This window comes from Micromys minutus (genome assembly GCF_963924665.1).
Source record: "Micromys minutus genome assembly, chromosome: 8".
Taxonomy (NCBI): Eukaryota; Metazoa; Chordata; class Mammalia; order Rodentia; family Muridae; genus Micromys; species Micromys minutus.
In genome coordinates this window covers 62369890-62381547 of record NC_137977.1, presented here as the reverse complement: position 1 = coordinate 62381547, position 11658 = coordinate 62369890, and positions in this window count along the sequence as shown.

Below are 11658 nucleotides of genomic sequence, written 5' to 3'. Positions count from 1 at the left end.
ATTAAACTTCCCCAAGGTCACCCAGCTAATAGCTAATAGGCAGCAGAGCTAAATATAGATCCCCTGTTTCCTCACTCCTCAGGCAGTGATTTTTCTTCTGGTTTGCTGTGTCAAAGAACACCTGGTCCCTCTGGTTTGCCATCCCCCAGGGAGGTAGGTGATCGAGAAGTGCAGAGGACGGCAGCTTGTGGTCTCCAGCAGGGTGATGAAGGACAGATTCAGAAAGGAAATGGCACTGCCTTTCCAGATGCATCTATCTTTGCAGGATCAGTCTGGGGACTACATGACAATCTACCTTCTCAGTGTTCCTAACTTGCTTCCCAGTGACAACAAATAGAGACTCAAGTTGGTTCTGTTTTTGTTGTTGTTGTTGCTGTTCAAGTCTGGATCTTAATAAAAACCACAGGCCTTTCAGCTAGAGAGGAGGCAACACCAAGTGTGGAGAAAGGTTTGTCTGTTGTTCCCATTTGGGAACTCTCATCTGTCTTTCTGGGATGTTTGAAATCTATGTCCCCTTATCCTAAAAAGTGTTGTCCCCACTCCCTCCAGATGCCTTTCTAATTATTCCTTCCCTCCAGCATCTCACAAAGCACTTTCCAGATCCTTTCTCAGAGCCTATCAGTCAGGATTCAACATAGGGAAACAGAAACCGTTCGTAGGTATTATTAGCAGGAACGGATTCTGGGTATTCAAAGGCTTAGCAAATTTGAAATGGGTTTTGGGAAGCCACCACTTATTTACTGCACTTAAGTTCCAGCCAATGTATTAGAGGACTAGAAAATCAAAACCACTTCCTCTGAACCCCACAGAGCCAGTGACTATGCGTGAGATACAAGAAAACGACATGTATCCATGGCCTTTTAATGCCACAAGAAAGGAGACAGAGCAGGAAGAAGCCTTCTGCTTTACTGCCACTCTCTAAGTTTTGCCTTAGGGACTAGATTCTGGGCAGGAGAGACACTGAGCCCTTAAAAGCACTTGCTGGTACAAGCTAGCCAAGACATAACTTATAGATTTTCAGCCTTAAATTGGAATAGATAACAAAATGTTCTATTTAATTGACAAAAATGATGGACTAGGTGTTAGGTGTATTTTATACTTTGTAAATTACAAAATGCTAATACTTGTTCTCAGCTTTCATTTGAGAGGAAAGTTTTGGGGTTTTTGGTTTTGGTTTTGTTGTTTTGTTTTTTTTTTTTTTTAATTAGTAAGGGTGAATTGTTGTTGTCTATATGCAAGTGAGGGCAGGCACAAGATAAGGCAAGGCCTGTGATTGGGCAGTGAAAAAGATTTCAGAGGACTAATCACTGGGCAAGAAGTAGGCAGAACATCTGGGTTGGAGAAAAGAAGAGGCAGGGGAAGGAAAGCAGGAAGGAAGACCGAGACAACATGTAGGTAGGGGAGGTTCCTGGTTCAGGTGGCACTACTAGAGGATTTATAACTTATGAATTATTACAAGACAATTTGTCTTATCTAGGTGGACAGTTTATATCATTATCAATTGGCTCTGGGGGAAAAAAAAGCACTTGCTGCAAAGAGGACCAGAATTTGGTTCCCAGCACTAATCAGTGGACACTAATGCCTGTGACTCAGAGATCTCTTCTGACCTCTAAAGTCTCACAAGCACACACACACATACATACATACATACATACATGTGCACACATACACAGACATGCACACACACATATGCACACATTCACACACACACACACACACACACACACAAATAAATCATTACTTAACTATATTGACAAACCTTATTTTCTCCTTACAAGCTACCTAATGAACTTTAGAGACTCAATCCCAGAGTATACAATATAACCTAAAAAGAGGACTGAATAAGCCAGAGTCTTTCTACCACAGACCATCTACTACATTTTATGTCATGCCTATGTATTCACCACTACTGAAAGTTCAAGGCCAGATGGGCAACACTGTATCAAAATAAAATTACATTAGAACAGTTCATATGGCATGGTCCTGTCTCTGGAAAACTATGCTTTTCTGTCTACTTCTCATACTGCTTGGATTATGAACAGAGAGATGTCTGCAAGGAAACTCCCCAGTGCTCACGGTGGCCAATTCTGAATTCAGAAGACAGTGATGAGCTTTGTTTTCTTTGTGTCTGAAGTATTGACAGGAGAGGCAGAAAGTGGCTCCTTGGTGGGCTGCATTGTCACCTAGCTTTCAGTTTACATCCCCTAGAATGTCTTTGTCCTAAAGCCACATGTGTCAGCAGAGATGCCATAGGTAAGCCGTCATACTATGTCCAATGCTTTGGGTCCTGCTGGTCTCCCTAAACCCAAAGATGGCCAGTTTCCATCTAATTGGATTTCAAATCTCTGCCATTTCCGAGATCCCCATCCTTACTCCTGTCTGGGGGTGGAGCACTCTTAGAGAAACATCATTGATCAGTGGGTTTTCCCCTCCAAACTCCTGGTGGAATTTCCATTCTCCTTCGCTCAGAGCCAACTGCCTCAGCCTCAACTGTATTAAGGGTATTAAGTAAAAGGTATTAAGAACGTTACCAAGATGACAGTAGATTCAACCCATAGGAGGAAACGCCCTGGGAGCCTATCAGGACTGAAAAGTATAGATAAATAGGACACAAGAACCTTTACTATCTGGTCAAAGGTTCTCTTAAAAGTTAATCTTAAGGTAATGATATTAAATACCTTTTTGACAAACTTACACCCATCCACACTTTTTTACAGTTTCTCATTGTGATGGCTGATCTTACCAAGTTGATTGTATTGAGAAGCACCTAGGAGATTAATGAGGCAGACCTCTGATGTGTCTATGAGGGTGTTTCTGGGGACTACCAGATCTTGAGTACTCTAAAGAATGGTGTTACCCACTGATGGGTTCAAACTCTGAGAGTCTTATTGGGAGGGTTTGGAGCTGTGGGAAGTAGGGTCTGGTTGGAAGCTGTAAACTACAAGGAGCTGGTTCTGAAGAGCTACATTTTCCCTGGCCTTTCTCACTCTGTTCCGTCTTTTATGCTGTGATGTCTACCACCCCTTCCTGCCACGGTGAAATCAAACCTTGGAAAGAAATACACCCTTTCTGCTTTCCATTGTCCCTGCCACATGGATGGTCTCCATGACACAAAGACTGATGACATATTCATTCAGAATTCTGAGTGTGACAGTCTTGTGCTTCACAGATGTAGCATACACAGTGCAGAATATTTAGCACCCCAATGTTAGTGCAAATAGATACTAGTGGTTATCTCTAAAAATGTCTGTCTACCTCCATCTTTTACCCACCCTCCATCCACCTGTGGGAAACATTGCAGCAAAGGTGATTCTTCCGGCTCATTCTCTAATACCTTATGATTGGCTCATTTAATAGGTGTTCAGCAAACACTTTTGACTAACTACTATCCAACCCAGGATTTATTATGGAGAAATCGGTGCTTTAAAAAGATTAGCCTTCCTAAATATTTATTCTAGCAAATCCTCTCATTAAATCTCTGTAGCTGGAGTCTTTAGAGCTGGTGAACAGTCCTGGGAAAAGACTAGACAAGGGTGGCAGACACTTGGTCCTCCACACACTTCTTTATGAGGCATTTTTCAAGAGCTCTGCTTCGCAGACCAAGAGGGATCCAAGCCCAATATGGCTCCACAATAAGCAAGAGAGCTAACTTTGGCTGTACTCCTGGCCCCACACTCTTTATCCCACTGCTGTGACTATCCCAGTAGGTTTGCTCGTCAGAACTCACCCTCCTGTTAGAAAACATGTGTTTGAGTATTTTAACCCTCGATTTATTTTCAGTGATGTCTAGAATAATGTCGCTGTTTCATAGCCATTGATACTTAGATCTAGACAACTTATCAGTCCTGTCTGAAAGGTGAAATGACAGACACATGGGGAAATGCCTTTAGAGACCTCCAGAATGTAAACAACCCTCAGTTCATAACTACTGCAACCTAACCTTAACCAGCTCCTTCGAAAACCTGAAGGAAGCTCACTTTGGAAATCTGGTTAAGGCATAAAGGAGAAGAAGGGATTGGATAAAACTGAAACTTTTAGACCCACAGCTGCGTTCCTAGTCTTCGATTTCCCCCTTTGGCTAAGTGTTCTGGGTTTGTCTATCTTGGAACTGAGCTGGTTTTCTAGGAGCCACAGGGCAGTGGGGGGGGGGCAAAGACTGTTGCTGTGGTCGAGACAATTCACAGAGAAAGGGTCAGAAGAGAAGAGACGACTGTCTGGGAAGTCTCAGCTGGAAGGCTGCTGTCCCCCCAACCCACCCCCTCAACCCCCCCAGACCCCCCCACCCCGAGCAGGAAACAAGGTTTAGAGACTGTCCTCTGTGCTCCTCTGTGTTCCTTCTGAGCCCAGCTCCCTTCCTTCCCAGCATTCCCTCTATCAGTACTCTCAGTTCTCAGAAGCACCTCTCCACTGTCTTTCCTCATCTCTTCATGTATTCTTGTCTCTTTATTCTTCCCTTTCTTATTGCCTCTTTCTGTGAGTCTCTCATCCCTTTGTGCCAATTCCAACAATACTTCTCACCGCTGCCATGATACCTGTCCCACTCCAGGTGTGCTTTCTCTCTTCTCTGATATTTCACAAACTCTGTCTGACTACTAATGATCTTAACTAGTGTTTCTCCATCCAAGTTCCCAGCATCCCTCTGATGTTTATAACAATGCTTCATAAACGTCACTGTGCTGGTTAGATGTTTATCCACTTGCCACAAACGAGGGTCACCTCAGAAGAAAGCACTTCAATTGAAAAATAAAACACCTCCCTCCCTACGATTGGTCTGTCGGCAAGTCTTGGGCCATTTTCTTAATTAGTGATTGAAGGGAGAAGAGTCCAGCCCACTGTAGATGGTGCACCTGGAGCATGTGGTCCTGGGTTGTATGAGAAAACAAACAGGCTGAGCAAGTCATATGAGCAAGCCAATAAGCATCATTCCTCCAGTCTCTGCTTCAGTTCCTCCCTCCAGGTTCCAGCCTTGAGTTCCTGCCCTGGCTTCCTTCGTAAGAGACTGTAACTTGCAAGCCAAATAATTCCTTTCTTCTTTGCCAAGTTGCTTTAGGTCAATGTTTTATCTCTACACTAGAAACATCATTAAGACAGTCACCAATCTTGGTTCCCCTCAACTTAGGTCCAGAGGACTGTGCATCTGTCTTCCACGGGGCTAAGAAAATCAAGAAACCATCTGTCTCCTCTCCCTGACTGCATCTGCTTTGCAGAGCAAAGAGAGGTCCATTATGGAATGTGTGAGTTACTGAGGGAGTCCCATTTCCGTAAGCTCCACTTTATCTGTGAGATTGCATGCCACCTGCAGCTAGCTTCCTCGGAGCCTGCTGTGGATGTGGCCCTGAGGAGGCTGTGAGGGAAGCGCAGTTTAACTTCTATGGGCCATCATAAGACATACTAAAAATGCTGGGGTGTTGCCAGCTTGTTTGATCTGGAGGGACGTAAATAATCTTTTCAGTCATGAACCAAGGTTTTGTTGTGTTTTGGTTTTGTCATTGCTAAATGAAATCCGGTTATTGCTTACTTTCTGAATGATTTGACGGCTGAGCATAAATTCTGGAACCCATGAAGATTGCTTCTATGCCTCTCCCTCCATCCCACTTCCTGTGTTCTCTCTGCCCCAGTAGCAGCTACCCCAGGTTACACCTCAACTCCTGTGACAATGAGGCAGGGAATCACTTGACCCCTTCACACAGATACTGCTTCTGACGTAGAGCTGAGGACCTGCCTGCCTGCCCTCCCAGGTGGAGCTGAAGATACTCAGCACTCACGAGGGAGCAGAAGCAGAAGAAATGTCTGCAGCCAGAACAAAGGAAGACATTAGTCAAACTCTTCAGACTTGATTGCGCATTAACTTTACCTGTGGTGCTTTGAAACCCCATCCCACCCTAGTGCCCTATGTGGGGAGGCCCATTAAGTTAGCATCTCTGGAGGAGAGAACCTGATCGTAATATTTTGTTAAAGATGTCTTGTTGGTCAGTACTGAGGATTTCACCTCCGGGAGCTTGAAATAAGGGCCAGTCATATCTAGCTGGTGAGTTCCCCTTGATTGGCCAGCAAGGCATTTGGGAACAGCAGACTCTGTTAAGTTCTATATTGCTCCCTGTACTGCAGACTAGCCACGTGTGGCTACACACAGTTGCCAGCTTTCCCTGGAGGTCTAATTTTCTTCACCGTGATCTTCTGGGTACCTTCAGATTGCCATCAGATCTGCAACCTCTCCTACTAGTCACCTACTGAGCTTGCCAAGTCAGGCTAAGTGGATGATTCAAGCTCATCATTGAAAATGCTACCTGAAGCCAGTTTTGAAGAACTGTCGATTTTGTGGGAAATTCCACTGCCTAGGAGGACTCCTGCTGATGTCATAGCATGCTGAGACATGCTAATCAAAGGCAGGGAGGGGACAGAACCATTGGATGCTGTGCTAACTTAATCAGGCCCTAGTGCTCCTGCTGGTACTTAAGGGAAGCCTGAGATGTAACACCATTGGCTGCCTCCCTTACGCCGTCATAAGCACCGCCATGCTTCCTGAAAGAGGACCTTCAGTATCTTGGGTGTTCTCTGAACAAGCGGGCCCTGGAAATCCACATAATGAGTACTGCCCAAAGCAAGACCCACCCAGGGTCAGCCCTTTCTCCTCACAATACCCGGTCATTGCTTTTACAATACAAACATCTGTGCAGAAGATTGGATCAGTGGTTTGGAGGATTTTTGTTTGTTTGTTTGGTTGGTTGGTTTGATTTGGTTGGTTTTAAAGGTGGTACTATTTTGTAATAAACTTTTCCTAGGGAAGATGCAACACCACACACACTCTCTCTCTCTCTCTCTCTCACACACACACACTCACACACACACTCACACACACACTCTCACACACACTCACACACACACACTCACACACACTCTCACACTCACACACACACTCTCACACACACACACACTCTCACACACACTCACACACACACTCTCACACACACTCACACACACACTCACACACACACTCAAACACATTCTACTCATCCCAACAAAAGGAAACCCGTGACACACCATGATTTTGACAAAGTTCAGCATAGTGAACCAATGTTTGTTTGTTTGTTTTATTGTTTTGGGGTTGTTTTGTTTGTAAGTCGGTGTTACCAACAGCAGTGTGAGGGGGGACTTACAAGCAGAGGTGACTCACAAGCAACTTGGTCCCTGAAAAGCCCACTCCCGCACGATAGCTCAGGAAAGCTGCACCCTGGAGTACTCGGCAGCTCAACAGTCTAAGAATCCGCTTCTTTCTGCAGCCCGGCCACTCAGAATCTTCTCCCCAACAGCTGCTTGCCACTCTTTCTCCTGCTGGGAAGTGGCTCTCCAGAATCCTCAAGTTTCTGTAAGACCTTTTCACCACCTCCTAAGTCCCACGAGCCCCCCTCCTCCACCCTTGACAGGGTGTTTTCACAGGAAGAAGAACAAAGTCCTCGGGCCTGAGGGAGGAAAGGGTTTTGCACATGCGCAAAGCAAACTTCTCGCTGTAATGAGGTGGGGACAGGCGCTCTTACGTGGAATCCAAGGTCACACACTTCAACTGCACGAAGCTGGGCTCCAGTGAGCGTCAAATGCCCATCGGCTCGTAGTCATTGTATGAGAGACATCCTCAGGGAAGGCTCCAGGACCCACGGAAAGGGAGTTGATGATGTCATTATAGAGAATGCCTAGGTTTGAACATGAGGTCCGTTCAGGTCCTGGGACAACTTCCTATATGACTTCAACCAAGTACTTTCCTTTCTCTAGGCCTGTCACATGAAAAACAAAACAGTATCCGTCTCTCTCCAGCTGCTACCACCCTGTGAGGATGCTGTAGTAAGGACAACTTGAGAAAACTGCTGTGGAGTGTAAAACCCAATGCCCGTGATGATCCAAAAACAGTCCAGGAGTTATTTGGACAGTGGCAATTTTCAGTCACCAGTGGTCATTTCAGTAATTCATTCATTCATTCACTCATTCATTCATTCACTCACTCAGTATACTCATTATGTAGACAACGCTGTACCAGAAGGAAACTGTCTTTAATGGCTTCCTCTGTTTCAATAAGAGATGATGCATAAACAGCAAAGGCAGAGAGAAAACCCCATGGGACATGTCTCATGGATGAAATGACCAAGCTGAGGCAGAGAGGAAACTGGGACCTTTCCCAAGATGTGAACTGGTCTGGCACTACCCAACCTCTATTCCACAACGTTAACTCCCCAAAGCCACCTGGGCACAGCTGAGAGTCCTGGATCAAGGGAAGGAGAGAAGAAAAGTTGGGAGGGAGATTCCTTCAGATACACCCTAAGCAGCCCCCAGACCAGGCGACTTGAGAGTTCCCATGGGAAGTCAGGGAACTTGGCAGTGGTGAGCTGGAACACAGAGCAGACCTCTGGGAGGTGAAGGCGTCAAAGTAGAACTGAGCTGGGCTTGGGATGGCGCGGCATGGCCCAAAAGAGAGCATTGGCTAACACGGGCAGGCACACGCGGAGAAAAACCTAACGGTTTAGTAATTGCCCTGACAAGGATGCAGTGAGGCTCGGGTGTAATATACAGAGAGAACACTTTAAAAGTATCAATCACAGGAGCAGGGTTCGATTTCTTCCCCCAGGCCACAACCAAAGTTCCTCTGCCAGCTACAGCACCCCAGCCCAGGGCCTGCAGGAGAAACCAAAAGATAGGCCATAGGCCCCACTGCCTCTAAGTCCAGACAGTGGGCAACTGGCCCAGAAAGGCTATGCTGCATCTGACCCTGTCCCTCCCAGCCTGAACCTCTGGCCAGTGAGTTAGTCTTTCGGTCCAGATTAGCCTTGGTGGGCTGGAGCTGCCAAGAAAAGCTCAGAGCATCCTTAATAAATACAGAACCAAACTAGCCTCTTACACAACCCACTCTGATAGAGGTATAGCTCACGCTGGCCCAGTTATTAAACTGTTTGCTGGCTTTACCTGCCTGATGATCTACCTGCCTGGTGACCAACCAAAATGGAAGGGTCTGTGGCCTCGTCTAGGGGACCAAAAGAAAACCAAAAGGGCTGCTCCCTGAGAAAAGGAGGCTTAGGATCAATCAGCCCTTAATTTCTCTCTAAGTAGAACTGTTTTGTGTATTAGCATGATGAACAGAACTTGAAACAGAAAGGCTTTGCAGGAGGATAGGGAGGGGGCGCTACGTTAGCCTCACAGATCCAAGGGTTTCCACTAATTGGGCTATTCACATTAAAAACAAGCAGCCTCCTGGGACCCGTGGAATCTTAGCCATTAGGAGGAGAAGTGCTCTAAATGAAAAGGCAGCAGGCACCCCTGACCTTGGATCCTAAGGTTGTAAAATTGTATGGAAACCTTCCCTGCATTGATCTTAAAACCAATCCATTCAACACATATTTTTTAATAAGCCCCTAATCACTGTTCCTCCTTCAGAGCTTTGGCAGCCCCAGAACAGTGTAAATGGACCATTTGAGACACAGCCCACAACTACACTTAAACCAGAGAGACCATGATGGGGAGAGAACTAAAACACTAACCCTCCAAGGCCAAGCTCAGTCCCATACCAGGCTGCAGCAATAGTCTGGGTGGGAACTAGCCTGTTCCCTTTGGCTATGGGGTATGTTTTTGTAGTTCTGTGAGGAATGAACAATCTTTTAAAGAAAAGAGCCAAATTAAGACTTCACAACCAGAGCAATAGAGTAAGAATCACGCTTTCTAAATGCTGGGAAAAGAGCCAGAGTCTCTGTCTTCATCTTTGATGGGGACACTCTTCCCTTGTGCCACCAGGGAATTCCTGGCACTTTTCAGAGATTAATTTTATCCTGGAGTATGATGCCCATGAATCTAAGACCTAACACTAACACTGGACCTCTACCCCCATAGCGGGGGCCAGGCTGTACCCCATACTCCCTCTCGATGCCCTATACCCATTGCCCCTTCCTCGCCATTCAAACTCAGCTCTTCTTAGACAGTCCTGGGACCTTTCAACTTAAGGGCTTGATCACAGTAGGTACCAAATAAAATGGGCTCTTACAAAGAGAATGGAGAAGCTGCTCTGTTTGGGAAGCCTGGCATTACAGAGCAGTATCGGGCTGATCCAAATAGCCTTTCTGCCGGTGCTTCTGAGGGAGAAGAGAAGGTATGGGGCAGCCAAGGAGGGAGAGGACATGCCAAACAGATCATTATGTGTTCTTGGAAGCCAGTTTAATGGACTGGCTGAAAGCAGGGCTGGGAACAGTCTCTGAGGCCCTCAGTCAGAACATGGCTGGGGCAGAGATCCACTTTCAGCCCTACCAAGTGGCGACGCCTTACGGAAACTTTTGAAAGACTCGTTGAGACCCAGGAACACAAATATCACCACGTGTTTCCTCTCAGATGCAGAATCTAGACTTAAATATATCCATGAAAGTAGGAAGGGGACTCTGAGGGGAGAATATTGGAGTACGGGCAATCCGAGAAAAACTCATGACACATATGTATGAAACTGTCATGATGAACCTAATGAATTGTATGCTAAAAGCATAAAAGAAAGATAGGAGGGAGAGAGGAGGGAAGAAGAGAGAAAATGATTCAACTTGAGCGCGCTTGAAGGAAAATTAAAAACACAGACTGCCTACTGTGTGCCAGGAACAAAGTCAGCTCTTTTATTGTCCTAGGAATCCTAGGTTGCCCTTTAAAGAGGGCATCATGAAGGTCCGCACGGTGTAAGTGGCTAGAGCACGTTCTAAGCATCGGGACCTTTTCTCTTTACAGGGCCGTTTTTGCCACATATCACACCGCTGCCCTCAAGCCAAAATTCCCCGTGTTTTAACGGGATAAACATCCCATGGCACAGGAACGCTGTGTTCCCTAGAGGAGTTGCAAGCATGTCCTTCCCGCAGAGGCCATGTGGGCTTATGAAACCGAGAACTGGGTTGAGGGTCTGGAATGAAGCCCGGGGCTCAGAACCAGCTCTGAAGACCTCAGCTAGGTCCCAATGAAGCAATAAGAGGGACAGGGGAGCTCAAGTTAGGGGTGAGATCTACTCTTGACAGCACAGCACACCTCAGCGCTGTGCAGCTCTGCTTTCTGAAGATAGCACAGCTAAAGGTGAGGATTCTCTGCCAACTACAGATAGCCCTTAGTCACGTGCAAAAATATTGTCATCGGTTGCTCTATAGCCTGACTTTCCAGGAGAGCCTTGTCTGCATACAGCAAAGACTTGGGCAGAGAAGAAAGCACCTTTTAGAAAGTCCTTTCCTTACATGAGCATCAATCAAAATGTATACAATCACTTTTATCGGCAGGATTTTCTTTGTTGGTATGGTAGTATGCAGAATGATCGATACATATCTTATAGTTGATAGTGTCTTAAAGTCAATAAAATGTAAGGTTGTTTTTTTAAAAAAGCCTTACTATGATTATTCTTCAACAAGACCACTAGTGGACTTTGCAGATGTGCGGATGGCTCCCGTGGCTGGGCATCTGTCTGCCTTGTTACTGTTCCCATTGAAATTTTTACCAAGGACCCAAGGATGCTATATCACCTTTGGTCCACTAGGGGGGGAGAGAACACTTGGGGACAGATACCCTTGTCCTTAAGTTGTTGTTTTGTTTTGCTTTCTTTTTCTCCTAAATGGCTGTTCTCTTCCTAAACCAGCATGTGCCTCTCCACAGCACATCTCAGTGGAAACC